Source organism: Anomaloglossus baeobatrachus, chromosome 7, assembly GCF_048569485.1.
Source record: "Anomaloglossus baeobatrachus isolate aAnoBae1 chromosome 7, aAnoBae1.hap1, whole genome shotgun sequence".
Taxonomy (NCBI): Eukaryota; Metazoa; Chordata; class Amphibia; order Anura; family Aromobatidae; genus Anomaloglossus; species Anomaloglossus baeobatrachus.
In genome coordinates, this window is record NC_134359.1 from 306,817,177 (window position 1) to 306,833,785 (window position 16,609).

General features: G+C 48.5%; 1 protein-coding gene across 1 annotated transcript in view; it reads left to right on the top strand.

The window, feature by feature from the left end:
- Positions 1–16,609, top strand: part of LOC142245713 (uncharacterized) — a 103,518-nt gene that overhangs the window by 13,725 nt on the left and 73,184 nt on the right. The gene's annotated exons all lie outside the window — the stretch shown is intronic.

Consider the following 16,609-nt stretch of genomic DNA (forward strand, 5'->3'; position numbering starts at 1 on the left):
TCGGTTGATTTTCATAGATTTTTTCTTACTTTTGTCAGGTTCCGGTTACTTCTGTGACCATTGTGGGGTTTTCTTTCATTAAACGAGGGACGAGGGAACCAACAATTGTGACCAGGTGTACATGTGTAATATGAATCCTCTGCACCGTTGTCTCCTAGGTCTCTTCCCCACCGTGGTCATCACCCATAGGCTGAGTGGACATCTCTCAGACATTCAGGAGAAGTTCAGGAGGATGGGGGTGGAGAACATATTCCCGGTGGAGAATTACACAGCGGAGGATCACCAGAAAACCCGGGGGAAACACGAGGGGATCCTGAAGTGTCTGTACGAGATCATGAGAGATGTGGCGTTCCGGATGGAGGAGACAAGAATTCCCGGGAAGGAGAAGCTGGAGAGGAAGAGAATGTTATTGGAATTTGCCCACAATAGAGACCTGGAGAAAATAAAGGAAAACTTGGATAGGGAGCGGGCCAGGTGGGACGATTTGGATACATGGATATGTCAGAGGCCTCGTATTACGAGAGAAGATTTGGTGAAATGGATGAGGGAGAACAGACACAACAGGGACGAGTGTAGGCTACAATAAAGTGTCACATATGAGGAGAAGGCCCGATCCCGTATACAGGTCATTGCGTCATCTCAGAAAATGTCAGCATTTCATTACAGCAGATCTGCATGTTATTACACCTGGAATCCACTGTAAAGCTGCCATAGTCTGTATGTGTCAGATTCAGAGCTCCTCGGGGGCGGAGACTGATGTGAATGCGTAAGAATTAAGACAAATAAAATACATTTTAAACTGTAATTGGTTTGATATGAATAGAACAATCGTGTTATTCTGATTTTAATCATAGCAGAATCGGCCAATGTAATCAGTCATGTGATCCCTATAAATCAGCGCTGCGGCCAATCACAGAGCGGAGGGGAGGGGTATAGAGACTTCTGGTCTTACTGTCAGGTATATATTACTCTCCTTCACTTTGCTGGTTGATTTGGATACTTTGTATCTAGATCTGGAGTTTATATCTTCATTCTGTGGTCAGGTGCAGGATATCTGCTGACACTACAAACACCAGCAACTACCAAATTCAGACAAATCAGAGTCTTTTCCTGCACAACGGCATTACCCCCGCAGTCTGTACAAACAATGTGAGGGTCCGGATATGAATAGGAATACACAAACAGGACTGCAAAAGGCAAAGAAGATATACAGATTATTCTGAATCATAGACTAAAACCAAAACAAGAAGATCACGAGGATTCAAAAAGGAAACATTCCCCCGAAGAAACAAGACTACGAGGAATCAATCAACCAAATCAGGGGTTAAAATCCCCTATAGAATTACTTAGGTCACAGTGAGCTCAAATAAGTGAAAAGGCGTATACTATCACTAATGGCCACCAGGGGGTGCTATAACAGCACACAGGGTTATGTCCTTTACTTGATGTCCTGATGAAGGACACTGCAATCTCCAAAACACATTGACCTGTGCAAAAGAATAAGGCATGGAATCATTTATTTATGTGACGCCCCTGGACTATCAGGTCGTCACAGAGTATTGCGCAATCTGCCCTCCCGTGCAGTATCCGCCTCCCTCTTGGTTTGGGTTCCTAACCATATGGTGTTGCCTACATCAGCTAATCAAACCCTAGATACACCCTGCACCACACCCACCTGGCACACCAGTGGATGGCTTGAGTGGAATAGGGTGGCCCACTTGGGGGGTTGGAGAGGGGAGGTCAGGAGTGTCAAAGAGAGAGTAAAGTCTGGAAGTGAAAGAGAGAGAAAGTCAGGAGCAGGGCTCCTAGGAAGCTATCTAGGTGGCAGACGGCGGTCTGGGCCTAGAGGAGCTGGACCCCCGGTCGCAGGGGATCGTGGCAAGGAGCACGGATCTGTTGAGGAGGACAGCCGGCGGCCTTGCACCATCACCGGGCTGGGACCAGGGCACAACGGGGTACGTGGACCCTAGGTCAGGGAGTAGCTTCAGGCAACCTGACAATTTTCCCTAAGGAAAACGGAGTCTTCAAGAGCCATTCCCACCTGCTCCAAAATCGGGGCACTAGCGGAACGAGGGGGATAGGACTTTCCACACATACGGTCCAGAAAATCCCAAGCGTGAACCCGGAGAGCAGGCTCCCACACTTAGCCACAGTGGGGAGTGGGACCCGGGACTAACCGAGAAGTAAACTTAGTGCCAGGAGGCAGGTCACGGATCACCAGGCAGCACCTTTGGGGACGGGACCCAAACTAAGCTCCCCTCAGCGTCAGCGGTGTCCAGAGACTTGTTTGACCAGTTGTCGGTGTCAGCTTAATGGACTGAGTGAGTACCACAGTGACCCCCTTGCATCCAATGGCACTCCCCGAGCACTATCACCGAGCCCCAGGGTATTCCCCCTACCCATGGAGGGTTCTAACACCTGGCTGCCCCGTTCCATCACCCCGGGTACTCCACAACTGCAGCGGTGGTACTCCACATTACCACACACCACGGGTGGCGTCACAACTCTGTAAAATCCCTTGTAAATAACCCCCTTCATTTGAGTGGCCGCATGACCCCCCGGGTCCAGAGAACCTCGAGCCACCGCGGATCCGGATCCGAGCAGCCCGACTGCTGACACGGGGGCGGCACATTTACATCGATTGGTTTGGTGACAGCGCGGCAAGACACCCAGTTCCTTCTCCTGAATTTAATGATTTTGTTTCTGTGATCTGTAAAAGAAGATGACTGCCCCGCGTTCCATGTGCCGCCTGCGCCCCGTCACCCCGGGAATAGTGAGGTCAGAAGACAGGTTTGTCACAGTGGGTACAGTCTGTGGACTAGTCCTGAGTGGTGTTATGAGTTGCATGGTCGGGGTGGCCCCTGTATTTGTGAGATCGAGCCGTAATTCCTGTCCAGTCCACACCTAATAATCCACCATTTACATGAGAAATCCGGAGGATCTCCCCTGATCACATTCTGATTGGTTACTTACACTTTACATTGTTTTTCTCATCCTTCCTTTCATTATCCTACGACTTCGGCCGTCGTCCCGAAACGCGTCAGTGTCACTCGCTGCTGCTTTGTGGTTCCAGACATTTACCGGATGGGAATGAAGCGGATCTTTATATTTTCAGGAGGTGCCGGGGTTTTGCGTTTTTTCATAGCTGATCTGGTCCTTAAAATAGTTTTGTAAATATTGGTGGAAAAATAAGAAATTGCTGAAAAGTTTGATCCCTGCTAACGTCCTAACAAAAAAATATTGTGTTTCCTAAATTGTGCTGATGTGAAACATTTTCATGTTTTAACTTTTTTCATTAAAATTGAAATTTTATTATATTTGACGGACGCTGGGTTTTTCCACTATTTTCCTTTGTTTGCTCTGCCTGTGTTTTGCTGCATCTGGTTTCTTTGATGAAGTGACCAAGATGTTCTTGCAGCACCCTCACCTGCACAGCTGATTGCACTTCTTTGTGGATATATTTGTTAGGGTGAGCTCTTGACCAGAGATCACTAGTTGCCTACTGTCTGGCCTAATTGGTGTGGACCAAGTGCATGGGTAAAGAATTCACACCAGACACAGTCGGATGTGAAATCTCTTCTTGGTCACAGTAAAAATGGCAGCCAAAGAGAGTGAGAAGAAGCCTGCGTCCTCTGATATAGGCTAGGGGCGTACATAAGTTCAGATATGCCCATTTAGTGGGACAGTTCATGGGCTAGCCAATGGGGAGATCCGTGTTGCTGATGATGGGCGGGTCTGACTTCAGTGGAGGAATCCAATGGTGTCATCTGATCTGGGGGCTGGTCCTCTAGCTTGTCCAGTGAGTTTTTCCTTATATGGTGGTCTTCTTACATCTGGACATTCCTTGCATTTCAGGCAAGGTGTGGAGAACAGGAAATGGCAGCCATCTTTATATCTGTGTCATGTATTGTATATGATCTGAAACCTGAATTATGTAAAGCAAATCGACATATTTCCCACAATCCCTTGTCAAGAGGTTAATTAAGTATTTGATGAAAGGTCCTTCTCAACACATTGTAGCCTCAGTCTGCCTAAGGCTTTAGTCTGCATTATACCAGTGTGCATTATACAAGAGTGCATTATACAAGAGTGCATTATACAAGAGTGCATTATACAAGTGTACATTATACAAGTGTGCATTATACAAGTGTGCATTATACAAGAGTGCATTATACAAGTGTGCATTATACAAGTGTGCATTATACAAGAGTGCATTATACAAGAGTGCATTATACAAGTGTGCATTATACAAGAGTGCATTATACAAGAGTGCATTATACAAGTGTGCATTATACAAGTGTGCATTATACAAGAGTGCATTATACAAGTGTACATTATACAAGAGTGCATTATACAAGAGTGCATTATACAAGAGTGCATTATACAAGTGTGCATTATACAAGTGTGCAGCAATGAATTACGCCCACATTGGACCTGAAGGTAACGGGAGTCATAGTCACTGAAAACAATGTTTGTGTTTTTCTTCACTTTCAGCCCGTTAATACTTCATTTTCTACTGCCCCCTCTAATCCAGAAACCTTGTAATGAACTGGACATCTCTCCCTCCATCTCTCCCTCCATCCTCCCACCCATCTCTCCCTCCGTCCTTGTATTGCAAATATAAAAATGGCTATTTGTGAGTTTATACATTATGTTAAACTATAACATATTGTTTAATCAGACAAAGTGTACATGGTTACAAAATCTTGTGTATACTTAAGGGTTTCAGTGTGTTTGTCTTGAACATACAGACAGACAATATACCATTGTAACAGAAACCTTATGATTTACCTAGCTCAAATACCTGATGTGTATTCTTGGGAGATTTGAAGTCTATGGGTTTATTACCCCATTGTCTGATGTGTGTTCTATCTCTACTTGATCTATGTTCAAAGACTGGCCATCAAGGGGCATGGGTCAGTGAGACATACAACACATTGACGTTAAGGCTTGTAATATTGTTCAAGCCTCTATTTAAGATCAGCTGAAGTATAGCACAGACAGAAGCTCGTGTTTCCTGCCTCCGTGAGACGTCCGGGCAGTGATGTCCAGGAGTTCTCTGTCTATGTCATGCTTCTCTGACTGTAGCTCCAGACAGATGATGTTCCAAAACTCCTCGGTGATGTAAGTATTTAACTGTACTTAACCTTTGTATGTTCAATATACAAAAGTGTACGCAATATCAGGCTTTTCCTTTAAGTTTTTATTTCATATTAACCTTTATAATAAAATTACTTAATTGCCTTCTTTAAAGCCGTATCTGAACCTTAGTGCTAAAAATATAGCAAAACATTTGGCGTAGTCGACAGGATACGCAGAAGGCTCTGATGTTATTTTTGTTAGTGTGATATTGTGTAAAATATGCCTCTTTTTAAGAAAAAAGTGGTTGTGAGTGAATGCATTGAGATTCCAGGTTGGGAACAGACTCCCTATGATATTTTGGCAACCAAGTGGTCGCATAGTGTTGGTTTGAGTGAACCATGGGACAAATGTTTGAAAAATGCTGAACCTGTTGATGTGGTTGAATGCTTGCAGAAAGTGAAAGTGGAGAAAGGTAAAGAATTGGACACTGTTGGTAGGCGTGGATGGATCCTGTTGTCTGCATATAGAAAACAGCATCAGGAAAAGATACGTATGGTAACAAAAGCTCAGGAATTAGAGAGGCAGTTGTGTGAGGTCCAGACTGCATTGGTCACAGCACAGTGCCAGAATAAGTTGTCAGTGGACAAATGTGATGGATATCAGCATGATGCAGACAAGTCCGCTGTATGTATAGAGCAGTACAAATACAGAAAGAAGAGAGGGAAGGAGAATAGAAAGGAAGTAGCTTTGGCCATAGCCAACGCCGGGACAGAGGGGAACTCAGATGAGGGGAATGGTGAGGTACAGAACTCAACTGATTCTGAAAACGTCCCCGACCCAGAACAGGAGGATGAACATGTCAGTGGAGAGAAGGAAAGTGATCCTCATCTTAACCCAATAAAAGTTCATCCTATATATCAGAGACGAGTTGTAGAAACAGCTACAGGTAAACATAACAGGAATATGGTAGAGGATTGCAGTCAGCTTCATGATCGATTTTCACAAAGGTCAAATGAACCTTTGATAGCTTGGATAGTCAGATTGTGGGAGACAGGGGCTCATGGAGTACAGTTGGATGCTGTGGAGTGCAGGCGGAGACTGTGGAGAGCATCTGGATGCTGTGGAGAGCATCTGGATGCTGTGGATGGCCCAAAGTTTGTTGAACTCAGCCATGAGCCTGTAGTGAAGGAGGCATTTTGTTCCTTGATAGTTCAGCGACCACATGTGGTGTGTAGTATGTTGGATGTTGTGGCTATGGCATTGCAGCATAAATACCCATCTGAGGCGGACTGGCCGCCCAATGAAAAACCATGGTTTACATTGAAAGATTGTGCTCGGAGATTGAAGGAGGAGGCTATGAAAAATGCTATTTCAGCAAGTACATATGACAATTCCATGCAAGTTATTGTAAGTGTTTCTATTAGAAATTGTATCATTAGAAATGCCCCTCCAGCTTATAAACATGTCATGATGGCATTAATGGTAAATCAGACTGGGAAACCCATCTCCAATACATTGGAGGCGATCCGACAGTTAGGGGGTCTGGGAGAATGGGGTCCCAAACAGAGAGGTCAGCTTAATTTTGAAGAACAGTGTAACAACGTCAAAAGTAGTACAAAGCATAGATCCCGTGTTACCAGGAGAGATATGTTTATGGCCCTGATAAAGGATGGTGTCCCCTGGGATAAAATAGACAGGATTAGTACTGACGAGATGTGGAAATTGTATCAAAAGAGAAAATTGTATCAAAGGAGAGGACTCAATAAAAAGTCAGGGGTTTCACATAATAAAAAGGTTGCAGCAAAAGATTCTGAATCTCCACAGCGCAGGCGAAGCAGGACACGGGGAGAAAGAGGGCCACTGTCTCATCGTCACCAGCAAAGCCCACACCACCGGGGGTGGAGGATCTTTATGCTGAAGTCAGATGTTGGGTGCAGGGAATCGAAGCCCAGCAGAACAGGTTATCATCATCTTCCACCAAGATGTCTCCATCTGAAATGGAAGATAGATGGGGGGGAAAAAGATAAGGGTAATATTGAGACCACAGAGGAGATTGAAAAAGATAAGGGTAATACTGAGGCCACAGAGGAGACTGAAAAAGATAAGGGTAATATTGAGACCACAGAGGAGATTGCCGGTAATATTGAGACCACAGAGGAGATTGCCACCAATACAGAATGTACAGAGATATGTAAAGAGATAAGTATTACAAAAGCCATTCCTGCTCATAAACAATACAGAGCCATCCAAATGTTCACAAAGGAGAGACTGGAACCTAGCAGGATCCCTGTGTTCAGTCTATTGGAAGGGCAATTATTTTTGCTATTGTTTGGTTGGTCATATATTTACATACCCATGCTGATAATTAATACAGCACAATATACCAATATGGTTGGGTAAATAGTGAGCTTTTTTGGCTGCCAAGTTAAGGCCCAGTCACACTAAACAACTTACCAGCGATCCCATCAACGATCCAACCTGATAGGGATCGCTGGTAAGTTGCTTGGAGGTCGCTGGTGAGATGTCACACTAGCGACACTCCAGCGATCCCACCAGCAACCTGACCTGGCAGGGATCGCTGGAGCGTCGCTACACGAGTTGCTGGTGAGCTCACCAGCAACCAGTGACCAGCCCCCAGCCAGCAGCGCCGCGTGTAAGTGATGCTGCGCTTGGTAACTAAGGTAAATATCGGGTAACAAACCCGATATTTACCTTGGTTACCAGCGCACACCGCTTAGCGCTGGCTTCCTTGCACACCTAGCCACAGTACACATCGAGTTAATTACCCGATGTGTACTCTGCTACGTGTGCAGGCAGCAGGAGCCGGCTTCTGTGGAGGCTGGTAACCACGGTAAACATCGGGTAACCAAGAAGCCCTTACCTTGGTTACCCGATATTTACCTTCGTTACCAGCGTCCGCCGCTCTCACACTGCCAGTGCCGGCTCCCTGTTCCCTGCACTCCTAGCCACAGTACACATGGGGTTAATTACCTGATGTGTACTGTAGCTACGTGTGCAGAGAGCAGGAGCCAGCACTGGCAGTGTGAGAGCGGAGGAGGCTGGTAACGAAGGTAAATATCGGGTAACCAAGGTAAGGGCTTCTTGGTTACCCGATGTTTTCCGTGGTTACCAGACTCCGCAGAAGCCGGCTCCTGCTGCTTGCACATTTAGTTGTTGCTGTCTCCTGTCACACACAGCAATGTGTGCTTCACAGCGGGAGAGCAACAACTAAAAAATAGTCCAGGACATTCAGCAACAACCGGCGATCTCACAGCAGGGGCCAGGTTGTTGCTGGATGTCACACACAGCAACATTGCTAGCAACATCGCTGCTACATCACAAAAGTTGTTCGTTAGCAGCGATGTTGTTAGCGATGTTGTTAGCGATGTTGCTTAGTGTGTCGTGGCCTTTAGATGTGAATCTTTTAGCATATGGATAATAGACTGGATAAAATTGTGTTTTGCGTATTATTTGAGCTTGTATGCTAATCATGTTTGTGCTTTCTTTTTAGACTGGAGACCAGAGTTTTACATGTTATTAGAGCAATCAGGCTAAAACAATGAAACAAGTAATCATCCCATTGTGATGAATGGGTATTGTATTTACCTAATGGTTGTTGTTTGTTTTATGTGCATGTTCAATCAGGACCACAATAGGCTTGTAAATGCCATCTCAGTATGATGGTCTCTTAAGGCCCCTTTACACACTGAGACTTTCTAGCGATCCCACCAGCGATCCCAACCTGTCCGGGATCGCTACAAAGTCTCTGGTGAGCTGTCAAACAGGCAGACCTGGCCAACGATGCAACAGCGATCCGGACCTGCAGAGCGACCTAGCTGGTTGTTGGGGACGTGTCAAACCTGCTATTTGAAAGGGAAGTCGCTGTAAAGTCCCCTTTACACACTGAGACTTTGCTGCACAGCGGGAAACAAAGGACCAAAGAATGGTCCTGAACGATTTGTAGCGATCAGCAACTTCACAGCAGGGGCCAGGTCACTGATGTGTTTCACACACTGCAATGTCGCTGGGGAGGTCGCTGTAACGTCACAAAACCGGTGACGTTACAGCGATGTCTTTGCGATGTTGCAGTGTGTAAAGCCACCTATAGTCCAAAGGTCAGATTTGGCCTTCAACTGATTTCAGTTAATAAGAGAAGGGATAGATCAGGATTATTAATCACGGTAATTCTAATGAATAGTGGAGACACTGACATGTTAATTCAGAAGTGAGATAGAATAGCTCAGTTGATGGTACTGTCTATTTCTAAAATGTAGATAGTCAGAGGGAGGGCTCCTTCAGTTCTGCAGAGAAGATAAATGATTTGGATCTTCACATCCTATCAATGATTGTGCAAAAATTTGGGTGAAACAATTGAGTGACAAAGGTATTCCAGAACCTGCTGAAGTCATTGCTCGAGGAGCAGGCAATGTGCTGACAGTTATGAAACAAGAAAAGTGGGAATACATCCCAACTGACAGATGAGTAATATGTGTATTTTGTCCCTTTACATCAAAATCTGGAAATGTTGCATCATTGGCGCCACCATGGGCATGGATCTAATTCCGTCAGAAGCCAAGCAACCTTCAGACCGAAAACAGAGACCAACCATGGAAAATGTGGCCTTATTGAAAACCAAACAGAATAATACCTAGAAGAAGAAGATGTGACCCAAAACTTCACCTCCAATCTGTATTGTGCCTGTATGAACTGCACTGGGGAACATTAACAGAAGAGATGATTGCCCTAAGGACTCAAAGTGTTACATGAGCTGATCTATCAGAGGACTTGTCAAAGCAAAATAGGCAGATGTCAACAATTAAAATACAGAATCAGACAGGGCATTGGGAGATTGCTATTATTTGTGGCTCTCATACAAATAAAAATGCAAACGTATGAGGGCAGGAAATAATATGAGATGTAACAACATATATCTCTCTATACACAAGATGTAAAATTGTTAACGATACTAGGATTATTCCTAATGATTGTAGGAACACTCACAGTAGCGGCATATGCTGCTAAAGCAAAAGGCTGATTCTCTTTTTGGTGGTTAAATTTATAAATGCCACAAGTAGAGATACATATATACTAGATTAATTACATTACACAAGATAATGGTAGATGTTGCTAATGGGTACTTTCTTAGTTACCTGATTTTTGGATATATGCATTATATATTAGGAGTAATTTTTGCTATTGTGCATGCATTGCTTTGTGTTATTGTATCATCCGCTAAAACTATGCCGTTAGGGTATGGGACATTGTATAAATAATGTATGGCTCAAAATAGCCAAGGGTGGAATGTATTGCAAATATAAAAATGGCTATTTTTGAGCACATACATTATGTTAAACTATAACATATTGTTTAATCAGACAGACAAAGTGTACATGGTTACAAAATCTTGTGTATACTTAAGGGTTTCTGTGTGCTTGTCTTGAACATACGAACAGACAATATACCATTGTAACAGAAACCTTATGATTTACCTAGCTCAAATACCTGATGTGTATTCTTGGGAGATTTGAAGTCTATGGGTTAATTACCCCATTGTCTGATGTGTGTTCTATCTCTACTTGATCTATGTTCAAAGACTGGCCATCAAAGGGCATGGGTCAGTGAAAAATACAACACATTGACGTTAAGGCTTGTAATATTGTTCAAGCCTCTATAAGATCAGCTGCAGTATAGCACAGACAGAAGCTCGTGTTTCCTGCCTCCGTGAGACGTCCGGGCAGTGAAACATGTCATGTCCATGTCATGCTTCTCTGACTGTAGTTCCAGACAGATGATGTTCCAAAACTCCTTGGTGATGTAAGTGACTGTACTTAACCTTTGTATGTTCAATATACAAAAGTGTACGCAATATCAGGCTTTTCCTTTAAGTTTGTATTTCATATTAACCTTTATAATAAAATTACTTAATTGCCTTCTTTAAAGCCGTATCTGAACCTTAGTGCTAAAAATATAGTAAAACAGCTCTCCCACCCATCTCTCCCTCCACCCTCCCCACCCATCTCGTCTCCTCCTCTGATCTGTCTCCAGACACACACGGCCACCTCATGGCCTCTCCTGCTCCCACTTACTAACACACTCTCTACTTCTCCTCACTGCTGGAGATATCTCTCCAAATCCTGGTCCTCCTCACCACATCCCCATTGTCACATCTAACTGCCATCCACGATCTATCACAAACTCTCGCCCACCTCCTCTGACACTGCCTCTCCTGGCTCACCCCCCTCTGACACTACCTATCCTGGCTCACCCCCTCTGACATGGCCTCTCCTGGCTCACCCCCTCTGACACGGCCTCTCCTGGCTCACCCCCTCTGACATGGCCTCTCCTGGCTCACCCCCTCTGACACTGCCTCTCCTGGCTCACCCCCTCTGACACTGCCTCTCCTGGCTCACCCCCTCTGACACTGCCTCTCCTGGCTCACCCCCTCTGACACTGCCTCTCCTGGCCCACCCCCTCTGACACTGCCTCTCCTGGCTCACCCCCTCTGACAATACCTATCCTGGCCAACCCCTTCTGACACTGCCTCTCCTGGCTCACCCCCTCCAACACTGCCTCTCCTGGCTCACCCCCTCTCCCACTGCCTCTCCTGGCTCACCCCCTCTGACGCGGCCTCTCCTGGCTCACCCCCTCTGACACTGCCTCTCCTGGCTCACCCCCTCTGACACTGCCTCTCCTGGCTCACCCCCTCTGACACTGCCTCTCCTGGCTCACCCCCTCTGACACTGCCTCTCCTGGCCCACCCCCTCTGACACTGCCTCTCCTGGCTCACCCCCTCTGACAATACCTATCCTGGCCCACCCCTTCTGACACTGCCTCTCCTGGCTCACCCCCTCCAACACTGCCTCTCCTGGCTCACCCCCTCTCCCACTGCCTCTCCTGGCTCACCCCCTCTGACGCGGCCTCTCCTGGCTCACCCCCTCTGACACTGCCTCTCCTGGCTCACCCCCTCGGACACTGCCTCTCCTGGCCCACCCCCTCTGACACTGCCTCTCCTGGCTCACCCCCCTCTCCTGGCCCACCCCTTCTGACACGGCCTCTCCTGGTTCACCCCCTCTGACACTGCCTCTCCTGGCTCTCCTCTTCTGACACGGCCTCTCCTGGCTCACCCCCTCTGACACGGCCTCTCCTGGCTCACCCCCTCTGACACGGCCTCTCCTGGCTCACCCCCTCTGACACTGCCTCTCCTGGCTCACCCCCTCTGACACTGCCTCTCCTGGCTCACCCCCTCTGACACTGCCTCTCCTGGCCCACCCCCTCTGACACTGCCTCTCCTGGATCACCCCCCTCTCCTGGCCCACCCCTTCTGACACGGCCTCTCCTGGCTCACCCCCTCTGACACTGCCTCTCCTGGCTCACCCCCTCTGACACTGCCTCTCCTGGCCCACCCCCTCTGACACTGCCTCTCCTGGCTCACCCCCCTCTCCTGGCTCACCCCCTCTGACACTGCCTCTCCTGGCTCTCCTCTTCTGACACGGCCTCTCCTGGGTCACCTCCTCTGACACTGGCTCTGCTGGCTCACCCCCTCTGACACGGCCTCTCCTGGCTCACCCCCTCTAACATGGCCTCTCCTGGCTCATCCCCTCTGACACAGCCTCTCCTGGCTCACTCCCACTGACACGGCCTCTCCTGGCTCACCCCGTCTGACACGGCCTCTCCTGGCTCACCCCCTCTGACACTGCCTCTCCTGGCTCACTGACTATTCAGGCTTACCCCCTCTCACACACCCTCTCCTGGCTCACCCCCTCTGACACGGCCTCTCTTGGCTCACCCCCTCTGACACGGCCTCTCCTGGCTCACCCCCTCTGACACTGCCTCTCCTGGCTCACTGCCTCTCTTGGCTCACCCCCTCTGACACTGCCTCTCCTGGCTTACCCCCTCTGACACTGCCTCTCCTGGCTCACCCCCTCTGACACTGCCTCTCCTGGCTCACCCCCTCTGACACGGCCTCTCCTGGCTCACCCCTTGTGACACGGCCTCTCCTGGGTCACCCCCTCTGACACGGCCTCTCCTAGCTCACCCCTTCTGACACTGTCTTTCCTGGCTCACCCCCTCTGACACGGCCTCTCCTGGCTCACCCCCTCTGACACGGCTTCTCCTGGCTCACCCCCTCTGACACGGCCTCTCCTGGCTCACCCACTCTGACACTGCCTCTCCTGGCTCACCCCCTCTGACACTGCCTCTCCTGGCTCACCCCCTCTGACACTGCCTCTCCTGGCTCACCCCCCTCTGACACTGCCTCTCCTGGCTCACCCCCTCTGACACTGCCTCTCCTGGCTCACCCACTCTGACACAGCCTCTCCTGGCTCACCCCCTCTGACACTGCCTCTCCTGGCTCACCCTCTCTCCCACTGCCTCTCCTGGCTCACCCCCTCTGACACTGCCTCTCCTGGCTCACCCCCTCTGACACTGCCTCTCCTGGCTCACCCCCTCTGACATGGCCTCTCCTGGCTCACCCCCTCTGACACTGCCTCTCCTGGCCCACCCCCTCTGACACTGCCTCTCCTGGCTCACCCCCCTCTGGCACTGCCTCTCCTGGCTCACTGCCTCTCCTGGCTCACCCCCTCTCCCACTGCCTCTCCTGGCTCACCCCCTCTGACACTGCCTCTCCTGGATCACCCCCTCTGACACTGCCTCTCCTGGCTCACCCACTCTGACATGGCCTCTCCTGGCTCACCCTCTCTGACACCGCCTCTCCTGGCCCACCCCCTCTGACACTGCCTCTCCTGGATCACCCCCTCTGACACTGCCTCTCCTGGCTCACCCCCTCTGACATGGCCTCTCCTGGCTCACCCCCTCTGACACTGCCTCTCCTGGCCCACCCCCTCTGACACTGCCTCTCCTGGCTCACCCCCCTCTGACACTGCCTCTCCTGGCTCACTACCTCTCCTGGCTCACCCCCTCTGACACTGCCTCTCCTGCTGCACTTTCGGGCGGTCTCCAACTCTCTCACACACCCCACCCCAGTAACAAGCATGGTGGAGGAGTTGGTTTTCTCCTGTCCGACAAATGCCTCTTTATCCTGATCCCACTACCACCCTCTGTTACTCTCCCCTCTTTTGAGGTGTACTCTGTCCGCATCTTCTCCCCCTCCAATGTCCAACTGGCTGTCATTTATTGCCCCCAGGGCCAGCCACTGCCTTTCTTGACCACTTCACCACCTGGCTTCTACGTTTCCTTTCCAGTAACATCCCCACTATCATCATGGGTGACTTTAACATCCCCATTGACACTTCCCACTCATCTGTCTCTAAACCTTTCACATTTACTTACTCCTTCGGCCTCACCCAATGGTCCTCTGCAGCTACTCACAAAGATGGCCACACGCTGGACCTCATCTTCATTCGTCTCTGTTCCCTATCTAACCTCTCTAACTCACCTCTCCCCCTGTCTGACCACAACCTACTCACATTCTCTTCTCTCTCTTCTAGTACACAACCCCCCCCTCCACAAACTTTCACACCCTCACAGAAATCTCAATCATCTTGACTTAAGCTGGGTTTACACACGGCAACATCGCAAAGGACATCGCTGTAACGTTACCTGTTTTGTGACGTAACAGCGACCTCCCCAAGTCTCTGTTGAGTCGCTGGTGAGCTGTCAAAGAGGCAAACCTAGCCAACAACGCAACAGCGATCCGGACCTGCAGAGCGACCTAGCTGGTTGTTGGGGACGTTGATAAGCAGCTTTTTGAAAGGGAAGTTGCTAACAAAGTCGCTGCAAAGTCTTCACACACTGAAACTTTCTAGCGATGCATGCTGCACAGCGGGAAACAAAGGACCTAGGAATGGTCCTGAACGATTTGTAGCGATCAGCAACTTCACAGCAGGGGCCAGGTCGCTGATGTGTTTCACACACTGCAACATCGCAAACGACATCGCTATTGCGTCACAAACCCGGTGACGTTACAGCGATGTCGTTTGAGATGTTGCAGTGTGTAAACCCAGCTTCACCCTCCCTTTCTCAGTCTCTTTTCCCTCTAGCAGACATTGCTTCTTCACACAATGCAGATGCTGCTGCCACTTTATATAACGCCACAATCTCTGCAGCTCTTGAATCAGCTGCCCCCCTCACACACACCAAAACCCGCACAATCAACAGGCAACCCTGGCACACAAGTAAGACTAAAGAACTGAGACAGGCTTCCAGGGTCATTGAGCAAAGATGTAAGAGGTCTCATTCCACTGAGTACTTCATCATATACAAACAGGCTCTCACCACTTTCAAGACCACTCTCTCTGGTGCAAAACAAACCTACTTCTCATCTCTCATATCTTCTCTCTCTCACAACCCTAAACATCTATTTAACAATTTCAACTCTCCTCCGTCCTCCAACGCCACCTCCGTCTCATCTCAGCTGAAGACTTTGCCTCTTTCTTCAAGCAGAAGATTGACAACATAAGAGCAAGCTTTGGCCCATAATCACCACAGCCATTCCTCACAACTACTGAGCCATCTTCCTCCAAATCCATCTTTTCCACCATGAAAGATCATCTTTTCACTCTACTCTCAAGATAACATCTCACCATCTGTGCACTTGACTCCCATCCCACCTCATCCCCAACCTCACTGCCGTCCTCATCCCAGCCCTAACCCATCTCTTCAACCTTTCACTAACAACTGGTGTATTCCCTTCATGCTTTAAACATACCTCCATCACACCCATCCTCAAGAAGCCCTCCTTAGACCCATCCTCCATGTCTAGCTATCGCCCCATATCCCTTCTCTCTTATGCCTCAAAACTACCGGAACAGCATGTCCATCTTGAATTGTCCTCATACCTCTCCTCCTGCTCTCTCTTTGACTGGCTACAATCTGGCTTCTGACCTCATCACTCTACTGAAACTGCCCTAACCAAAGTCACCAATGACCTACTAACCGCCAAAGCCAAGCGACACTACTCTATCCTCCTCCTCCTGGACCTGTCCTCTGCCTTCGACACAGTAGACCATTCCCTCCTACTACAGATTCTCTCATCTCTGGGCATCACAGACTTGGCTTTATCTTGGATTCCTCATGCCTAACCGACCGAACTTTCAGCGTCTCCCATTCTCACACCACTTCCTCATCTCGCCCTCTATCTGTTCGTATCCCCCAAGGCTCAGTTCTTGGACCCCTGCTGTTCTCCATCTACACCTTCGGAGTGGGACAGCTCATAGAGTTCCATGGCTTTCAGTATCACCTCTACGCCGATGACACACAGATCTACCTCTCTGGACCTGACCTCTCTACTAACCAAAATTCCACAATGTCTGTCTGCTATTTCATCCTTCTTCTCTGCTCGATTCCTAAAGCTTAACATGGACAAAACAGAGTTCATTGTCTTTCCTCCTCGTCACTCATCTCCTCCAACAAGCCTTTCCATCAAACTTGATGGTTGCTCCCTCTCCCCAGTCTCACAAGCTCGTTGCCTTGGAGTAAAGGGGGCTTTACACGGTAGCGATATCGCTAGCAATTTCTAGCGATATCGAGCATGTAAGTACCCTCCCCCGTCGCGCATGCGATTGTTTGT